This window comes from Dermacentor silvarum, chromosome 9 (assembly GCF_013339745.2).
Source record: "Dermacentor silvarum isolate Dsil-2018 chromosome 9, BIME_Dsil_1.4, whole genome shotgun sequence".
Lineage (NCBI taxonomy): Eukaryota > Metazoa > Arthropoda > Arachnida > Ixodida > Ixodidae > Dermacentor > Dermacentor silvarum.
The window spans coordinates 141,670,217-141,689,359 of NC_051162.1; the positions used below are offsets into that span (position 1 = coordinate 141,670,217).

General features: G+C 45.8%; 1 long non-coding RNA gene across 1 annotated transcript; it reads left to right on the forward strand.

Moving 5' to 3' along the window:
- Window positions 1-13,120: 13,120 nt before the first annotated feature.
- On the forward strand, window positions 13,121-18,834 carry LOC125940394 (uncharacterized). The gene is made up of 3 exons (XR_007463612.1): window positions 13,121-13,763; window positions 14,606-14,709; window positions 18,428-18,834. It is a non-coding gene; the product is annotated as an uncharacterized LOC125940394 (long non-coding RNA).
- Window positions 18,835-19,143: the final 309 nt, after the last annotated feature.

Here is a 19,143-nt window from a genome sequence, read left to right on the forward strand (position 1 = left end):
AAGGTGCAGAGCACAAGCAGAAAGGCAAGACCTTAAATTCGTATAGTAATCTGCGTGACAAAAGCGGTTTTCTCACGGTCTCTCGGGTCTACTTCAATTTGCCAATACCCGCTCTTTAAGTCCATGGAAGAGAAATAACGAGCGTTTTGAAGCCTATCAAGTGAATCGTCAATGCGGGGAGAGCGGATACACGTTTTTTTGTAACCTGATTTAGCTTTCGATAATCCACACAAAAACGCCGGCTGCCGTCTTCTTTACCAAACTACAGGTGTTGCCCACGGGCTCTTGGAAGGCTGAACCCATCGTCTTCAAGCAATTGGTTTACCTGCTGCTGTATCGCTTCACGTTCTTCTGGGGCCACACGATAAGGGTTTTGGTGGAATCGGTCTCACTTCGTCCACTGTGATTATGCGGTGCTTGGTTTAGGGCGTCCGAACGACTCTTGTCGTCGTCGCAAAGCAGTCGCGGAACTCGGCCAGTAGTGCAAGAAGTCGTTCTCGCTCAGCTGCGGTAAAGTAGCGTTTACGTCAAGCACAGGTGCTGGTTTTGGCGCATGCGCTTCTTCTAGTACTGAAAAGCACCCACGAACATCAGCGACATCGTCAAAATAAGCCACAGCCGTGCCCTTTGGTAGGTGCCGTCGCTCGGTGCTAAAATTTGTTAACAACAGGTTCGTGCGCCCATCTGTGATATTTAAGATGCCTCGTGCAACGGAGACACCGTGAGTAAATAACAAGGGGATTACTTGGTCTGCAACTCCTTCACAATCAACGGTACGTCACATGCCACCGAAGCAGGATACATGACCGAGGTGGGGCGACCACGTCGTTCTCGGTTAGACGAAAGGAGTTGCGTTGCGGCGTTAAGCAGGGAATTAAATCAGGGCTCTTGTGAACGTAACCAAGCGATCCGGGATGTTGATTATGGCGCCGTATTCCGTAGAAATCCATGCCTATGATTAAATCTTTACAGCAGGGAAGAATGACGAAAGTTGCCACGAAGGAAGAACCTCATATGGTGATTCTCGCCGTACAGCTTCCAGCAGGTGTGAGCAGTTGGTCACCCGCAGTCCTTATGTGGGGTCCCATCAGGGCGTTTTCACTTTCTTAAGGTGAACGGCTAAGCTTTCACTCATTATCGAATAATCGGCACCAGTGTCGATAGCGCTCGCAATTGCTGTCCGTCAACGGAAACAATAAGATCTGCGCTCACAATTTCGTTGGTATCAGAGTGTTGTCGGTTTCACGGAGTCTTGCGGCGGGATTATTGGGGGTTTTTCATCGTCTTGTTGCCGGCCCGCAACTTACCCCGAAGGTCGCCGCCGTTAGTTTCCTCGGCGTGGGCTGGGCGACCTCCTTCCCGGAGGTTAGCAAAGGCACGTCCATTCAGTGAAGATGAATGAACAGGGGACGGAGAGCGTGACCGTCGGCCAAAATCGGTCTGGTGGTTAGGCAGAGAGTCATCGTTCAGAGTGCGCGCCACCGGAGGACCTTGAAAAGCAGCGTCGTCGTGGCGGGCATGTAGTCGTCATGGTGGCGCGTAAGACCATTCAGGACTGAAGACGGTCGAAATGAGGCGTCGCGGTACCAGCAATGGCGGGAAATATGACCGATGCCTCCGCAGTGATAACAGGGGGGCGCCTATCACCGTGCGCCATGCGTCCGTTTATCGAATTTGCGGGCGCCTCGAAGCCTCGTCTTGCGACGGTGACCAAAACGCCAGCGGATGACGGCTGGCGGTAGGACGGGATCGGCACAACGGGTGGGTGTCTGAACGTTCCTCTGGTCGTGATGACCAAGTTTGCTCTCGGCGGCTGATGTTGCGACCGCATGGGCATAACAGCTGGTTGACGTCGGACAGCGTCGGCATAACTTAGGCGACGCTGCTCCTAACCAGGATCGCCTGCGGGGAACGCTTGCCTAATTTTCTCACGTACGACTTCAGCGAGTGACGCCATGGGTGTGCCCATTGCCGGTATCCCGAGCTTCTGAAGTTCTTCGCGAGAGAATCTCCCTAATTAGATCACGAAGGGAGTCTGATTGCTAACGTTCATTGCGGCGGCGTTGATAGGAGTGCTGGTGGGCAAGCGACCGTACTGCCTGCATCTTAGACGGAGTGCCGCGTTCAATACCAGTGGCTTCATTTATAAAATCCGCCACCGTACTCGGTGGATTGCGCACAAGTCCGGCGAACAGTTCTTTTATGCTACGCATAAGGTAGCATAATTTCTTTTCCTCAGGCATGGAGGGTCAGCTCTACGACACAGGCGGGCCATGTCCTCGGCAAACATCGCTACAGTTTCGTTGGCTTTCTGAAAGCGCAGCTCAATTAGTTGCTGGGCATGGTCCCGTCGATCGACACTCGCAAATGTTTCAATTAGCTGATGTGGAAATCATTCCATGTAGCGAAACTGGCTTCGCGGTTTCAAACCACGTGCGAGCACTACCGCCAAGGGCGAAATACGCGTGGGAGAGCTTTTGTTGATCAGTCCACCACTTGACCTTGGCAACACGTTCGTACTGGTCAAGCCAGTCTAAACATCTTCATGTGCGCCACTAAGAAAGTGATCGGGAATCAGTGGTTGCAGAAGGGTTACCTGGGACGGACTGTGAGTAGAACTGTCTTGTGGAACCGTGGAACTTGTGGCAGGCTGGCGGTTGCCATTGGCAGAGGTAGACAGGGCTCGGACGAGCTCGGGGGCAAGGCCTAGCAACCGCCGACTGAAGCGATGCACATGAGTTGTAATTGGAGATGGGCTGGATGAACGGCTCCCAGGAGGAGTCCGGAGCATCAGGCAGGGTTGTGAACCCAGCCTTCCACCAATGTCGCGGTTCAACGCGAACAAGAGACAAAAACGGCGGAGCAAGACGGCAGCGGAACAGCCTGTTGAAAAAGACCACCAGAACAACAGACGTCTTCTTCGTCTTCGAGTCCCCCTGTCCCACTACACGGAGCACGTTAAAGACATATCGTCATCGTAGTCTAAAGAAATGGACAAAAATTTGCTCTGCACAATCGGCTAAGTGATAACAAGGAAATCTCAATTACTGAAGAAAGAAATAAGTCACGAAAAACAAGTGCGAGCCGCTGCCGAGTTTCCCAAGCCAGCCACTTTAAAGAGCTCCGTAGCTCAGCGCTGTGCTCTTATGCTTTTTTTGGCGTTTCATCCGTAATTTCGCCTCTATTATCGACCCCTTGACTCAGACTTGCCAGCAGCGCTGACCTCTCGGCATGGAATCCCGATTGCGACGAGTCATTTACGACGTTCCGCCGGCTCCTTATGTCCCCTCCAGTACTGCGCCACTTCGATCCCATGCGCCTACTGAAATCACACGGACGCTAGTGGTGTCGGTCTTGGTGCCATCCTCGCCCAACGCAAAGACGGCTATGACGAGTATGTCGTTGCATATGCCAGCCGTACCCTAACAAAGGCAGAGTCGAACTATTCTGTAACGGAAAAGGAATGTTTGGCAATTATTTGGGCAATCAGCAAATTCGTACTTACCTTTACGGACGCCAATTGACTTTGTGACTGACCACCCTGCCTTTGCTGGTTGCCATCTATGAAAGACCCCACTGGCCGCCTCGCTCGTTGGGCTTTACGCCTTCAAAAGTATGACATACGTGTTATTTATCGCTCGGGACGCAAACATTCAGACGCCGATGCCCTATCCCGTTCTCCGCTGCCGTCTGACCTACTTTGCTTACAAACTTCACCTGCGATTCGTCGTCCCTCAGCATCACTGACATGCCGGCCGAGCAACGCAAGGATCCCTGGATGGCTTCTCTGCTTGACGTTCTCTCTCACGTTCGCTTGAATCTGTTTCACGCACCATTCGTCGTCAAGCACATCACTTTGTCGTTCGTGAAGGCTTGTTGTACCGACGCAATTACCTAACCGATGGCCGCAGGTGGCTGCTTGTTATCCCCGTCATCTGCGCTCGGACATATGCACCGCTTTCCGCGATGATCCTCAAGCGGCCACGCTGGCGTATTCAAGACCTACTCCCGCCTACACCTGAGGTATTACTGACGCGGCATGTATCGATACATTCGCCAGTACGTGCGATCATGCCTTTCGTTCCAAAGCCGCAAGACTCCCCCTCATAGCACCGCTGGTCCTCTACAACCTTTACCATGCCCTACACAACCATTTGACGGTGTTGGCATTGATCTTTACGGTACCTCCCAACACTCCTGCAGGCAACCGGTGGATCATTGTCGCCGTCGACCATCTCACACGGTACTCTGAAACATCTGCGTTGCCAGCTGCCACCGCGACAGACGTCGCTCGCTTCCTTCTTCGCCGCCTCATTTTGCGACACGATGCGCCCCGTGAATTATTAAGCGGATCGTGGTCGCGTCTTCTCGCAAACGCTATTGAGGCACTGCTCCAAGAGATGCCGCATTGTTCACCGCACCACCCTGCGTACCATCCGCAAACAAACGGCATGACGGAGCTTTTCAACCGCACCCTTGGAGATATGCTTGCGATGTACGTGTCCGTGATCACTCCAATTGGGACCTGGTGCTCCCTTCGTCACGTACGGCCTCTAACTCTGCGCCACAAGCTACCACCGGCTTCTCTCCTTTTTTTCTTCTACATGGACGTGAACCAACCTGTTCCATGGACACCATTCTCCCCTACCGACCCGATGTCTCTGAAGCCTCGCCCGTTCCGAAGCGGCTGCTTATGCTGAAGAGTGTCGTCAAACGGCTCGCTCGTTTACCGCGCATGACCATGTCGCCAAAAATCTCGCCATGACGAATCCGCATCTAGCGCCCACTATTCCCTGGCATGCTAGTTGGCTCTGGTCCCGTCCACTACTCCCGGCCTTTTCGACCAAGCTTCTCTCGAATTACCACGGTCCCTACCGAGTAGTCGAGCAAACATCTCCCGTCAACTACATCATCGAGCCGCTCGACCATCTTCCGACGACCGCTGCCGAGGGCGTGAAACAGTTCACGTCACTCGGTTGAAACCGTGCTACGACCCTCCTGTGGCTGGCATCCCCCTAAGTCGCCAGGTTGGCTCCTTTCTGCGTGGGGAGTGATTGTACCGGAGCACATCGGCACCAGCTCTGTGCCAGCCAGTGTGTGGAAGAAGACGTTGACGATCGTGTGGTTCGCGCTAGGTCGGTTTTCAAACGATCCGGCTAGTTAAACCGCTTTATCAAGTCTACCTGCAAAATACTCTTGTTGCAATATATGTATATATATATATATATATATATATATATATGTTGTAACGAAGAAGTGCCGGTCAGTCAAGTGCATCACCATCGCTTTTACGCACGGGGCTTGTCCTTTTATATGGCAGCACAGAGGTTTGTAGCTGTCGAGGGGCGTAAGTGCTCATGGGTCGGCGGTAATCATAAGTAGGCTCCATACGGCGTCGACAAAAGCGGCAACGTGTTCCGGAATACCGCAATGATAGCAAATTGGGCGGTTGTCGGCTGTGCGCCAAGGATTTGGCTGGCGTAGTAGCTGTGGTGCAGGTGGCGAGAAGGGAATCGGGGGCTGTCACACAACAGCTTGGAGAGGTGGACGTGGAGCGAACGGCGGCCTTGCAGCGACGTCAGCGCATGTCAAGGGCGCCGCGACTGTAGGCGGTTGAATAGCAGCTGGCAGGCACTCAGTGACTAACTCCTTGATGACGGTCTGTAACCCCGGTGTCAGTGGTGAGTATGGTTGCGCGTTCGAAAGGGCAATAGAGAAAGCTACCGAGCAACTTCTTCTCGCACGAACTCCTTTACTAGGTGCATTAGAGGCGACTCGTCAACACCTAGCGTAAGACCTGAGGCAGAGGCGAATTCTGAGGGCGGATGTCGTGTGAGAACTCGCTGCCTTCGATGTTCGTCGTAACTCTGACACAGCGCAATGACGACTGACACTGTGGTCGGGTTCCGGGCGACGAACATGTGGAAGGCATCGTCCTCAATTCCCTTGAGGTTATGCCGGATCTTATCGGCTTCTGGCATCGCTCGGTTGCACAGATTAACGATGTCTTCATTGTAGCTGGTGAAATTCTCACCTGGTTTCTGGGCGCATCCGCGCAGGCGTTGTTTGTCCTCAAGTTTACGGACAGCAGGACGACCAAAGAGTTCCTTGAAGTTGGTCTTGAACGCCGACCATGTCAGGATGCCGGATTTGTGGTTACGATACCACTAGTGCGCAACGTGGCTCAAGTAGAAAATTACGTTGTTGAGCTTTGCCGAATCGTCCCAATGGTTGTGCGCGCTGACTCTGTCGTACGAGGCGAGCCAGTCCTCGACGTCGTGATCACCGGTAGCCGCAAAAATCGCCGGATCGCGCTGACACTGCACGCCAGGACAGATGACAGGAGGTGGTACCGTGGCGGCAGCTTGTTGGGCTGGATCGTCAGGCATGGGTTCGAGAAGACTGGGCGGGATCGTCGGGCATAGGCCAAAATGGTTGAAGGGTTCAGTTTCAAAGTTCTGGCGTTGATGGGTTCGATTCGTACCCAGTTTGACAGGATTGAGTGTTCAAAACGCGGTGCGGCAGTCAGAACCCTGCGAGCAGTCAGAACAAGCCCCGTGCGTAAAAGCCTGGTGATGCACCTGACTGACCGACACTTCCTCGTCGTGTTAAGATGCAGATGTAGAGCCTTGGTTTTCCATACGCCGGAGATGCACCTGGCTAATCTGCACTTCTTCTTCGTTACAATATATATATTTTTACGCAAGTGTTATTGATATACGGTACGAAGCCGAATAGTCGTTTCCGTTCGAATGTAAGGCATAAAAGCACCATTGAAGTCTCAAAGTTGAGTGGCCGATGCAAGTAAAGACTGTTATTCCGAATGATTGTGCTGCCGGCTATTTGTGGCTGTTGCGCAGAGACGCAGTTCCTGAGAGAATTAATTAACACACAGGTGTTAATAAGTCCTGCTTCACATGTTCCTAGCTGTCATTCAATATAAACGCCCCCGTTTGGGGGCAGCCTGTAAATCTGCTAACTTTATTCAGGCAAGGAAAACTTTTTTGACAATCTCACCATGTTTGCAACCCATTAAAACTGAGTGCCCCAAGTGGTACCACACTTATTTTCAACAAACGCAACAGATCTGCAGATATCTCTACGTGTATGTGAGGTATGCCTTTCCTTTATATGTTTCATTATGGTCGTTATGATAGCGCACCGGATAACTGAAAGCAGCCGTTTATAATATACAAGCTGCTGAGTTGAGCGGTCACACATTTGGGAACGGCATTACATTTATCAGTGTAGACAATTGGGCTTGTTGGTCTAACATGTTTGCAGATTTTCTTCTTGTAGCGCGAAAACACACGGACGTAGAAGAGAAACGGAGACATACACAGGCGCTAACTTCCAACAACGGTTGTTGGAAGTTAGCGCCTGTGCGTGTCTCCGTTCCTCTTCTGCGTGCGTGTTTTTGCGCTACAAGAAGAAAATCTGCAAACATGTTACATTTTTGTATGAAATATAGGATAAGCGTAAAATGTTTTTCTCGGAAATCAGACTCGAGAATAATTTACAACAATTTTGTCTATACCCCTGGAAAAAAGCCGAAGACCCCAGCCACATGCATGCTTTTCTCTCTCTTTTTTAATTTAAATACGTTCTTGGGTCTACTTAACAAAACCACGATATGATTATGAACTTTAGTTTTTACCACCTGGGCTTCTTTAACGCGCACCTAAATAGACGTACACGAGTGTTTTTCCATTTCGCTCCCCTCGAATTCCGCGACCTGGATTGAACCCGCGAGTTCCATGGAGTTTAGCAGCCCAAGGCCTTATCCACTATATAGCCCCTAATTAGGCTATCGCGTCAGCTTTCTTTCTTTCCTTCTTTTTTTGAAGTATTGACAGAGAAAAAATTTTCCACGTAAGGCTTATACGGCCAAATATGAGCATATAGAATGACTAAGTAAAACCATTTTCGGCGCTCGAAGTCCGACCGCAATAAATGACCACGTACCAACTACTCTGCATTCTGTTAGGCGAGGAAGGCGGAAACTTGAATGGAATGGTGCGCTGCAGTTTACTCTTTTTTATCTATAGCAATGCTTCCCGTAAATCTGAGTACAAGGCACCGGATGGGGCAGATATGCTTTACTTGTTTGAAGCGGCAAGCAGGAAAGTTACATATGTTTCTTCGTCTGCGTTTTGCAAGGCCTACTGATGGAAAACTATATGCGCAACAATACACACGAGAGATACGAGAGAAATATTTGTTCTCAAAAGGGAACTGCACAATAACATTTTAGAATGAAAGCCGACACTGCGGCCGCAATGCACGCGCATCACCGAGCGGCATTAAAAAATAAAATGATATGCAAAATTATATAATATAGTATAATAATATGTACTGCACCAGTCTGATCATGTTCCCTTTTTCATTCCACTGTGTCTATTGGCTATCCTTTTGATCAACCTCATAACTTGAGTTACTGTCCCTTCCAACTTCCTAATGGTTTCTCCATTGTTGCCTTTTGCTTCAATGAGCAGTCTCAAAACTCTGATTTTATCAACCTTAGATATGGGTTTATCATCGGCAGTCTTCAATTCTATGTCCGTTTCTAGATTGTCTGCCCCCCTGTAGCTGTTTGGTTTACGGCCCCTGCGAGTTGGCCTGTACAATAATAATTCCTATTTTTCCGCCGAGCAAACCAATCCGGTTCCCCCTAGGTATTGTTCGACTGTTTCAATCGCACTTTGAAGTGTCTGTTCTATTTGCCCATCATTACCCTCCTTTACCCATAAGGTAATGTCATCGGTAATGTCATCGGCATATATAGTGTGGTTAAGGCCCTCAATTTCTTCTAGTTCCCCTGGTAATCCGAATAATGCCAGATTAAACAGCAAAGGTGATATCACTGACCCCTGTCGTGTGCCGGCACTACCAACCTCAATCTCTTCCGAGACGAGGTCTCCCACGGTCATCTTTGCCTTTCTGCCGGTTAGGAAGTCACGAACATAATTGTATGTTCTCCTTCCTAATCCTAGCTCTTCAAGGCTGCTGAGTATTGTCTGATGTGTTACACTGTCAAATGCTTTCTTTAAGTCTAAGCCGAGGATGGCTCCAGTGAATCTGCCTGGGTTGTCTATGATTTGGTGTTTCAGCTGGAGCATCGCATCCTGCGTGGAAAGATTCCTTTTGAAACCCAGCATCGTGGAGGGAAACAGGTCCCTGTCCTCGAGATAGTTGGTTAGTCTCGGTAGGACTGTATGCTCCATGAGCTTTCCAACGCAAGATGGGAGAGATATAGGTCTCAGATTCTCCAGCTGTAAGCGCCTGCTTGGCTTAGGAATTAAGATGACGTGTGCCGTCTTCCATTATTCTGGTATTTTGCCGGTTTTCCAGCATTCATTGATATAATCTGTCATTTTGTTATAGACTCATCATCTAGGTTCCTGAGTATCTTATTTGTGATTCCGTCTGGTCCGGGTGCTGATTTAGTATTAAGTTTTGGCGAGGCTGCCCTTACTTCTGCTTCACTAATTTCCCTGTCAAGTTCGTTGTTGACTACACCTGTGTAGTCTGGTTGTATAACCGGTCTAGCCTAGGAGATATATTTCTCTGTAATCTCCTGTAGAAAGTCTTTTTCTCAACCTCCATAGGCATGAATTACCTTGTTAATATTTTGCTTGCATACCGCCTTAGTTTCCTCTGGGTGTAACACGTACCTAGAAGGTTCAATGTCTTTGCTAGTCCTAATTGATTGTCCATGTTACTACATGTCTCCTCCCATTGCTAATTACATAGCTGTTGTGCATGCTGCTCTATGTCTCTGTTTAATCTGGCTATCCTCCTTCTGATTGCCCGGTTGTGTCTCTGACTCCTCCATCTCCTTTGCAGCCCTTCCTTAGCCTCCCACATGTGCAGGAGCTTACTGTCTATGACTTATAAGAGTGCTTCTGATGGAACTATTTGTGTAGCCGCTGTTACGTTTTTCGTTAACTGTTCAGTCCAATCTGCGATGTTTTTAATTTCCCCGCTGGTATTCTTTCTAATGTTCCGGAATTTATCCCAGTCGACAATTTTTACCTTCTTGCCTTTGTGTTTGCGCGGTCCTGCCCTGACTGCTATTTCTAATGTACTATGGTCGCTACCCAGATCTTGCTGTGAATTTATCCACTGCGTGTCGCTTATGTTTTTTGTGAAAGTAAGGTCTGGCGTAGTGTCGACGCAAACACTGTTGCCTCTCCTGGTGGGAGCTGAAGGATCGGTTACAAGAGTTAGGCCCTCCTGTTCCGCGTCTATCCAGAGGTTTCTGCCTTTGGGACTCTCGAATTTATAGCCCCATGCCACGTGTTGAGCATTAAAATCTCCCCCGATTACCACCGCAAGATTACCCGCTATGGCGAGCGTTTTACGAAATAGTGTTCGGAATTTAGGTTTTTTTCACCGCGTGTTACTGTAAACGTTGAGCATAAAAAGGCTATCTGCTAATTTCCGTGTGGGTATAATCTCTATTAAGATATTCTCAATATCCCTTATTTCCGTGTCGTGTTGCACGACCGTAAGGTTTCGCTTTACAAGAGTGGTTATGGCATTCGTCTCTCCTTCGGCACCAATAAATGGTTTGTAGCCAGATAATTTTGCTATTCCGTGCGTTTCTTTTATCATTATGATGCTTTGGATGACCAATATATTTCCTAATTTTCAGTATTTATGAACGCAAGAGTAATGGTACAGATCGTGTAAAAATTATTTTACAGACTATATGCCTATAGGTACTTGCTTCTGATGATATAGCACCGACATGTCGTGGCAGGATGTATGTCTTTATTTCAGATTTAAATATTGCCTTCCAGGCCTGGGTTAGTTGACTACAATGAGAGTCCATGTACTAGCGGGAAGTGAATTAAACTAAGAATCATAAACATCAAAATATCTTGTTCGTGACACTAATTTGACAATCAGCAAGGTTCTTTCTGCATTCATTTCAAAATTTGTGATATATTTTATGACTTGTTTCATTATTGTGAGAACAAATATTTGTTTATTATCAACACAGTTGATGTCGCCCATTTGCACACCATTCCTTTACAGGCTAAAAATTCAATGTAATAATGGGGTGTTTAAGGTTTTGCACACTCAATGTTAAGGGACGCAAAGGGTGGCATACAACAGAATGCAAGAAAAAACAAAGGAATGCAAGTAGGGCATGGGGCTTTCTAGGCAGATGCTTTGGTGTGCTATTTCTAAACTCTCTGCGGTCTGCCTGAAGGCATTGTCTAACGCTTTGGTAGAATACATTGGCAACCACTTATTCAGGCGAAATGCTTCTCAAAACAACTTTCTTACATTATTTCTACAAGAGATTTAAAAAACTGCTCCATCTAGGTTTATATGTAGATTTTAAATATGTCAATGGTTTTTGTGTAGGTGCTATATTTTTTAGTTATGTCCTACACAGTGGCAAATTATCTGCGGGAACTTTAGTGTATATAACCGTTTCACAAGAATCATCGTGCTGTATCTTATTCAACTCGTTGTAGACCGCAAAGTGCTGATATCTACCCGAACAGCATGTAAAAATACTGAAACTAGGCAAAAAATAGGACACTTTAAATAAATTTGAAAGATATTGCAACTTCAAGTGGATGTTAGCATTCTACACACCTTGAAGAGTATGTATGCCAAATTTCGTTAGTATCGGATAATTGTAAGTTCACAAAGTTAGTTGCATAGGATTCTGAAAAAAAAATTATTAAAGTGTACTGAGCTTTACATGCATAGTCCCACTAAGTTTACATGTTTGGATAGATATCGGCACTTTGCCGTCTACAAAGAACTAACCCAAGTAACACAGAACGTAGCGTAAACGTTGCCTGATTGTAACAAATGTCAGGCAACGTTAAACAGCCAACCTCAACGTTGAATGTACGTTGCCAGCTGTACGTTCAAGTGATGTCATAAATAAATGTCACAACAACGTCCTGACACCCACGTTGTGTCAACGTTGCATGTAAACATCAATTTAACGTGTAAATGGTATCAATCTAGCAACGTTACAAAACAGCACTTTCCCAGAACGTTGCCGGATGACAATATTGACAATATTGCCAATATTGACATTAATGTGATGCCAGGCTGCTGTAGCATTTCGCATGTATACGTTCATGCAACTATAAGATATTTTCATTTTCAACTGAACATTCATCTTTATCATACAGTGAGGTATAGAGATGTATAGTGGTTATGCAGTAATTAATATCTTCTAAGGAACACCATGTTAAATTATGTTTATTATGCTTCTCCACAGATAAGATCTGCTACAAATTATATCAAATGGCAGAAGCATTCACATGGAAAAAATGCTAATTGTTGCAACGGTTCACCTATAGTAGACAAAGTTACGCATAAAAGTATTCCCTTCTTCCACACCAAATGCACAAGACTTTGTGACTGCTTGCACGCCACATGCCCCTAAAAGTGGAAACATTAAGCAAGGGCCATCATGAATTAGCCCAAGCCCTATGATACGAGCTGCATAAAAATGACGAACACATGCACACTGCACAGTGGATACACACAGATCGTATCTACTTGTCCATATGAAAAACAGTGCATTTTTTTCAGTTCACGTATGGTTTACATCATAGAAACGGCACTAGAGCAAAGGACTATAAGCCACCAATAGGGCTGCAAACACATCGTACACCAGCGCACATTTGTTTCACACAGGACACATGCACGCTGCTGCAGACATGTTTTTTTTTTTTTTAGGAGGAATCTTCGCGAGCCGCACGATAAACACAGAAGGTACGGACGACAGGAGCAAAACCCGCGCACATTCAACACACCGACACAAAAGGAAATGCGGACGATACGGGTGTAACCTGCGCCACACGAGCTATCAACCCTCGTGGATTTGATCCTTTCCGCCTGAAACAGTCACAACGCGCACGGAAACATAGAACACTGCACATCTGTACCTCCGATATCGTGTCAACAATTCCTGAGGCTACAATTCATGTTGACGTCATCAGAAAGTTATCTAAAACTAAGTGACGGCGTAGGAAAAGTAGCCAGCATCGCTAAACGTCATGGATTGGCTTCGAGTCAGCTTCGAGACAGCCCAAACCGTTCAAATCAGGCCACAGCGACGGCTTGATAAGGATAACGTACGCTGATCTCAAAGGCCATGCTTATGCTGGCTGCAGACGGCGGAAGCAATTCAAAGGTAAAATACGTTTTAAAATTTATTTCTACGCTGAACTATAGTCTAAAATATAGATTGTTCTACGGTTATTTTGTCTCGCAACATCTATACGTAGTTGTGTGTAACCCGGCACAAAATTTTAGTATGCGAGTGTACTGGTTAATATTTTTGTCATCACAGAGGCCACAACATTCTCACAAGTATGCAGGTGGCGCTATTGTTTTTCCTCCGTGTTCTGTGATGGCGGTCGTATGTGCGGGGTGCTACGAGCGTCGCGTTTGCTTGATCGTCTGTTTTTGTGTTTGCTGTTATGAAGTAGGTCGCAGTTAGCGTGCACAGAAGTGCCTGAAGATACCTTGTGTCATGCTGCAAACTCGCCGTATGCGTGGCGCGCCAGGCAAATGTGGCCCAACGATTTTATGCCGTGGAGTGCGGTCTCTTTGTTCTCGTTCTGGAAAGTTAGGTGGACGTCGCAAAGAAATAATGTGTGTTAGCGCGCCTCAGCTCGTCCACTACGCAGCGGCATGTATGCGGGGAGTAACATCGTCGACGCAGCACCGGCAACTTGGAGAGCGCTTCGCGACCGCGTCGTACCATTCAAAAGGTAAGTAATCATGCTGGCTAACTACACGCGTGTTGTGTGAGCTTCTCGTGTGTGCATAGCGTGCGCGAGCGTATGAAATAGAAGTCCCGCGACAGCAGTAATACCTGTGCTGATGCTTGCTGAACGCTGGTTGTCAGCACTTAGTTACGCAAGTTTATTGCTTCGATGCGAAATTGAAAATCTTGATAAGCGTTTTCTTCCGATGAGAAATATAACGTTCGAAAATAATCGTGTTCATCATGTGCGTGCGGCGCGTGAGCTCCCGCTTTTCTGCTGAAGTTGCATAATAACGACTCATTTGCCTCTTCACCGATTCTTATTGCAATGATGTTTCCTTGCTTACATGGCAAGGAAACTTGTTTCATATCTACTTGTCCAAGGAAACTTGTTTCCTTGCCATGTTTCCTTGCCTCGACGCTGTAAATAATATCTGCTTACGTAGTTTTCGGTTTACGACAGTTTTAGAGAAAAAAAATTAAGCAATCACAGCTTGCTACTAGTCCAACTTACTTTTTAAGACAAGATGTTTTGACATACCTTATACGTAACTAAACATGACAGGGGAAAGTTAAACTGAGTCATGAAAAAAAAATGAATTGTTTTGTAAACAAACATTTCTTTGCTATGTGTTGCTGCGTGTCAATAATTTTACTGTGATCAAAGGGTCCCCATTATCAAGACATTCATCAGTGACTTCTACTTTGTGCTCTGTTGCCACCCTGCAATAATGCAAACGTTGTTTTTGTGACTATATTTAGATGCTCCATGCATGTCTAGACAATTTGACAGCTTTATAAAGCTGTGTGCCACTGCTGTAAGTTAACACAGAACTTATTTTATAGTGGCGAGGCTGTGACCCATAACAGTGCCCACATAACGGAGGAGCCACCAGACCCCTTGGCCATGCCTGCCGTAGTGCAACGTGTAATCTGGATGGTCGGGTCAGGTATGTATGTATGTAGTGTACGTGTTCCAAAAAATAGCATCTTGGTATCATTTGTGGATAAGTTAATCGACATTAGTCAACACAGCTTACTAAATAGGCCAAATATTTATGCAACTTGCTGTTTATTTGTGTTCATAGCTGTTATGCACACCTTATTGTGTTCTATATAAAAGTAGACCTAACATGTCTTGATGTTAAGTATTTTTTCTTGCATCAATCGCTTGGCTGCAAGTTACATTTTAATTTTGCTTAGTACACACTATTTATCACTTTTCATTTTGGTTTTCTTGTTTTGAAACTGTTTCCTATGCTGTAGGATTTTATTTCCGAATTTTTAGTGTTTACACTCTTGTGCAGCTTCTGCGCATATAAGAATTCAAAGTGTAATGGGCCAAATATGTCATAGGTGTAAGCACACAGTGTGCTTACCATTGTTTAACATTCAAATTCACGATTATTTCTGTCTTGTTCCAAGAATAACTGCCACTGGAAAATACACATTTGATGAGCTCAAACTTCTTGAAATAATACATTAAGGCCAGTATTCACTGTGCTGCAGTTACTACAGTTCTGAAGTGTTTTCTAGTAAGCTTGCTTTTTTCTCTCCCATTTTTTAATATTCTTGGCAAGCTATCCCCATTCATGCAAGTAGGCATTGTAGCAGTTGAAGTCTATGTCCAGTTACATTATTTTTCTCTTTTTTTCAAGTCAATACAGCATAGAACACATAGCTAACTGGTAGGTAGTTCATTGTATTGATGCTCTATTATTAAAAAAGCACACTATTTCGCACATGTCTGCTTGCTCTTGCCATGTTTGCTGGTTATTGCAATGTTGCTCGTCAAATGAATTTGATTTCAACTACACCATACAGAACAGTCTTATTGGCTTTAGTGTAATTTTAATAGTGACAATCAACCAACAAGCCCTAATTCTACAGCTGTCAAGAAGTATTTCTAATACTTTGGGGTCCCTTTCCATATTTTCTGTTTCATCCTGTGTATTTGGTCAGCACAGTGGGCATTCGGTCTATTCATTCTGCTTGGCGCTGCTCAGGTCAGAATATGTTCAACCTGCAAGTCCAAATTATAATGATATGTGTACGACTTCATTTACTGGCTGGATGAATTGAAAAAGCATTATATCTAATTCTAAGAGTATTTTTGTCAAAAATACCAGTGTCTAGAACAAGCATCATGTGCACTGTAAGCTCTTATAGATTTAAGTTAGGTAGGCAAATATCTATAGGTATGTATACTTGTGCATATACTTTCTACATATTGGCTAGTGTTTTAGCTACACGAAACAGCCTATGTTGTCACTACTCTCAAGTCAAATTTATGGTTGATGCGCCGCTTGTTTTTGTTGTGCACTTACACTTCTGTGGTGTCTTAAGCACTGTAGATGCCTGACAGCTGAAGTATTGCAGCAGTAGACAGTTTTAGGTTAGCGTACGCTATGTCGATGCGTATGATATAAAATAGCGGGTCATCACTGCGCATGTGCAGAACGCTATCCGACCGATAGCCTATGCATGCTATTTCTCAGATTTAGCATTACCGTCTGTGCGTGGTTTACGTTAAACATGGCGGTGGTCCCCGCTGCCCGCTTCGAATTGAATTTGGCTTGGCTTTTGCAGAATTCGCTTCGTTCGTAGCAAATGACTGTGTAAATAGCTTTCGCTTACCGTCAGGCCGCTTTGACAACAGTGTAATATGGTTAACCTTGTGGAGTTTTCGAGATCGCTTCTCGTTTCCAACGACACGAAGCCTAACGAGGGAAACCGACATATATCAGCGCCACCTGTCAGTGAAGTCGAGAGATAGGTGCGACGATGGCATATGACCTCTGAGATCGGAAGATCTCGCAGGCTAACTAAAACTAATAAATGTGTGCTGTTTAGTGTACGCTGTACTATAGCGTATAGGCGTACGCTATTAGTTGCATATGCTATACTCAAACTGTCTAGTGTTGAAGCTAACTGGCACTTACTATTGCTACAGTATGCCAACAGATACCTATCACCGTATTTGTGCATTTTCTAAGAACCAGCCGTGTTTGCTAGGTGAAATTTGTAGTGTACGTATGAGTTTGCCGGTCAGTTCATGTAACTTTTCAGGATAGAATTTACATGGGGAGGAAAAGGGGTACCATACCACATGACTGCGGCTAACTGACGATTTATTTTGATGGAAGGAATAAAAATAGCAACACTGGATGTGTGCTTATGTTGTGCACAATTTCGTTCAGAGGGAAGGCGTAAGTTGTAATATAAAGGCATAAAATCACAATAAATGGTATTTGTGTAAAAAGGAAAGTAAATATGGGGGGGGGGGGCGCAGACTAACTTCAATCACTTGTCATCTAGAAAGGACGCCTTTTATTTCATGAATTGATCATGGGGTCTGGCTCGCATGTCTTGTTTATGTGGTATGCCTCACTGATCTGTCGTGTCAATTTTTCACCGTAGGTGCAAACAGATGATCTTAATCCAGCCTGAAGTCCTATCGCGGCAATGCACGGCCAACCTGGACAAGCAAGCTGGTCTCTTGAGTGAAATATGGGAATTTATTTGGCACATTTAGTTACTGGCCAGTCTGCTCGGTATACATTTGACCAGGTGTGAAAGAAATACAGTGAGCTGCCTCTCATACACACTAGACAAATTGGTGGTATCTTTAACCAAGCAAACCTCCCTTGCCTGCTCGCCTTTCTGAATTCACTTGTGAACTGTCGTGCATATCCTGCCTACTTTATTTTTCACTGGAAATGTGCGTGCATAGCAGTCCACATGAGAATTGAGGCTTGCTGAGTTAAAGATGCAACCCAATTTGTCTTGTGTTCGTCAGGGGTAGCAGTCTGTTCCTTTGATCATGTATATATTCAGTCAAATGTACATGGGGCAGACTGGCTGGTGCCTCAACATGTGCCCAGGAGAGCACCATAATTCACTCAAGGGAGAAATATGTTCGTGCCACTTGACGATGCACTGACACGACTGGTGCTGCACGCCAAATTTCGATTGTTCATCTATGGCAACCAATTGACCATCAAAATCAGTGACGAATACCACATTAAGGAAATGGGACATGTGTCAGTTGTAGAGATACAAGCTCTACTTTGGCTATCACTAATTGCTGAGAGGGTGATTAGAGACAGTTACTAGGACAGCACTTCATCTGGTTGGCTGGCACAAACTATCTGTTTCTGCACTGCAAAAAGCTGACTCTACTTGGGCTCACTGAAACTGCTCTTTAAAATAAATTTGAAACAGGGTAAGCTATATAATTTTGTTTGCAGCCCCCACACTAATGCCACTGGACATACCTGCCATTTCCGGTTACATTTATCGCACGGTTAGACATATTTCTTTTTGCTAACAGCACTTATTGACATAAAACCGATGGCCTATTGCACAAGCAATAAAAGCACATCAAAACGCTTGGAGTAATGTCAAATTTAGGTAGGTTCATGTAAACAAAGCAAATTAATTGCTTTAATAAGAAAGTTGTGCAGACTGGATAGGAATAGAACCTGGAGTGTGAAAGGAGCACGCTTCCCTTACGCCACGGCAGCTCTTTGGTTCTGGCTGACTTAAGGTGTGCCTAGTGCGTGTCACACTGTGCACGTCACATTGCAGCCATTTGGTTGACTAAAGGTGCTTTCACGTTCCCACACGTAAGCAGTCTTAATGTGTCTCTGCCATCTTTTAATGCAGGTACACCTAGGAAATGTTGTATACATTGGCAATGATAACTGGGGCCTGCTCCAGTGCCATCACCGGGATTCCCTGTTCTGCAAAGAACTGGCATAACTGATGTGGGGAGCCCTGGCGCTCGGCGTAGGAGCGTCACAGGGGCTCCTTGTCGGTGCTTGAAGGACGGCAGTGCTGTTGAGAAGCCGACATTGAGCCCCGATAAATTGGAAGCTGTGGGTAGTAAGTATCATTCACATTTTTTCAACTTTTTGTAATGTTTGTAACAATGCATGTATTGCACCGAAATGATTAACTTTTCAGATGCATTTGATGCATATCTTTCGAAATGTGGTGCCCCTGAGGAGAAAAAATCATCTTCTCATGCTTGGTTTTGGCCGAGCGGTTGAATCGAGTGACAAAGTTTTTCGCGTTTAGGTAGCCCAAGAAGAAACAAAAGCATAATTAACAAACCAGTTTATTTGTGGCTACTCATGGGTTGCATTTCTTTCTTTAAAAGTGCCTGCGAAGTGGCGCTAACCTACTTATCAGGTCCAGAATTTTCTATTAACACCGCTTCCAAAAGCTCGCGTTCTAATTTGGTTTTTCCACGCCAGAACTTCCGTATTCATCATCCGCGGATAGCAACGACAACTTTTGCGGTGTAGAGCAATATTCAACCCTTCTCCCGATATGCAACACCTGTAGCGTAGTTGTAGCCAGTCGTTCAGGCACTGAAT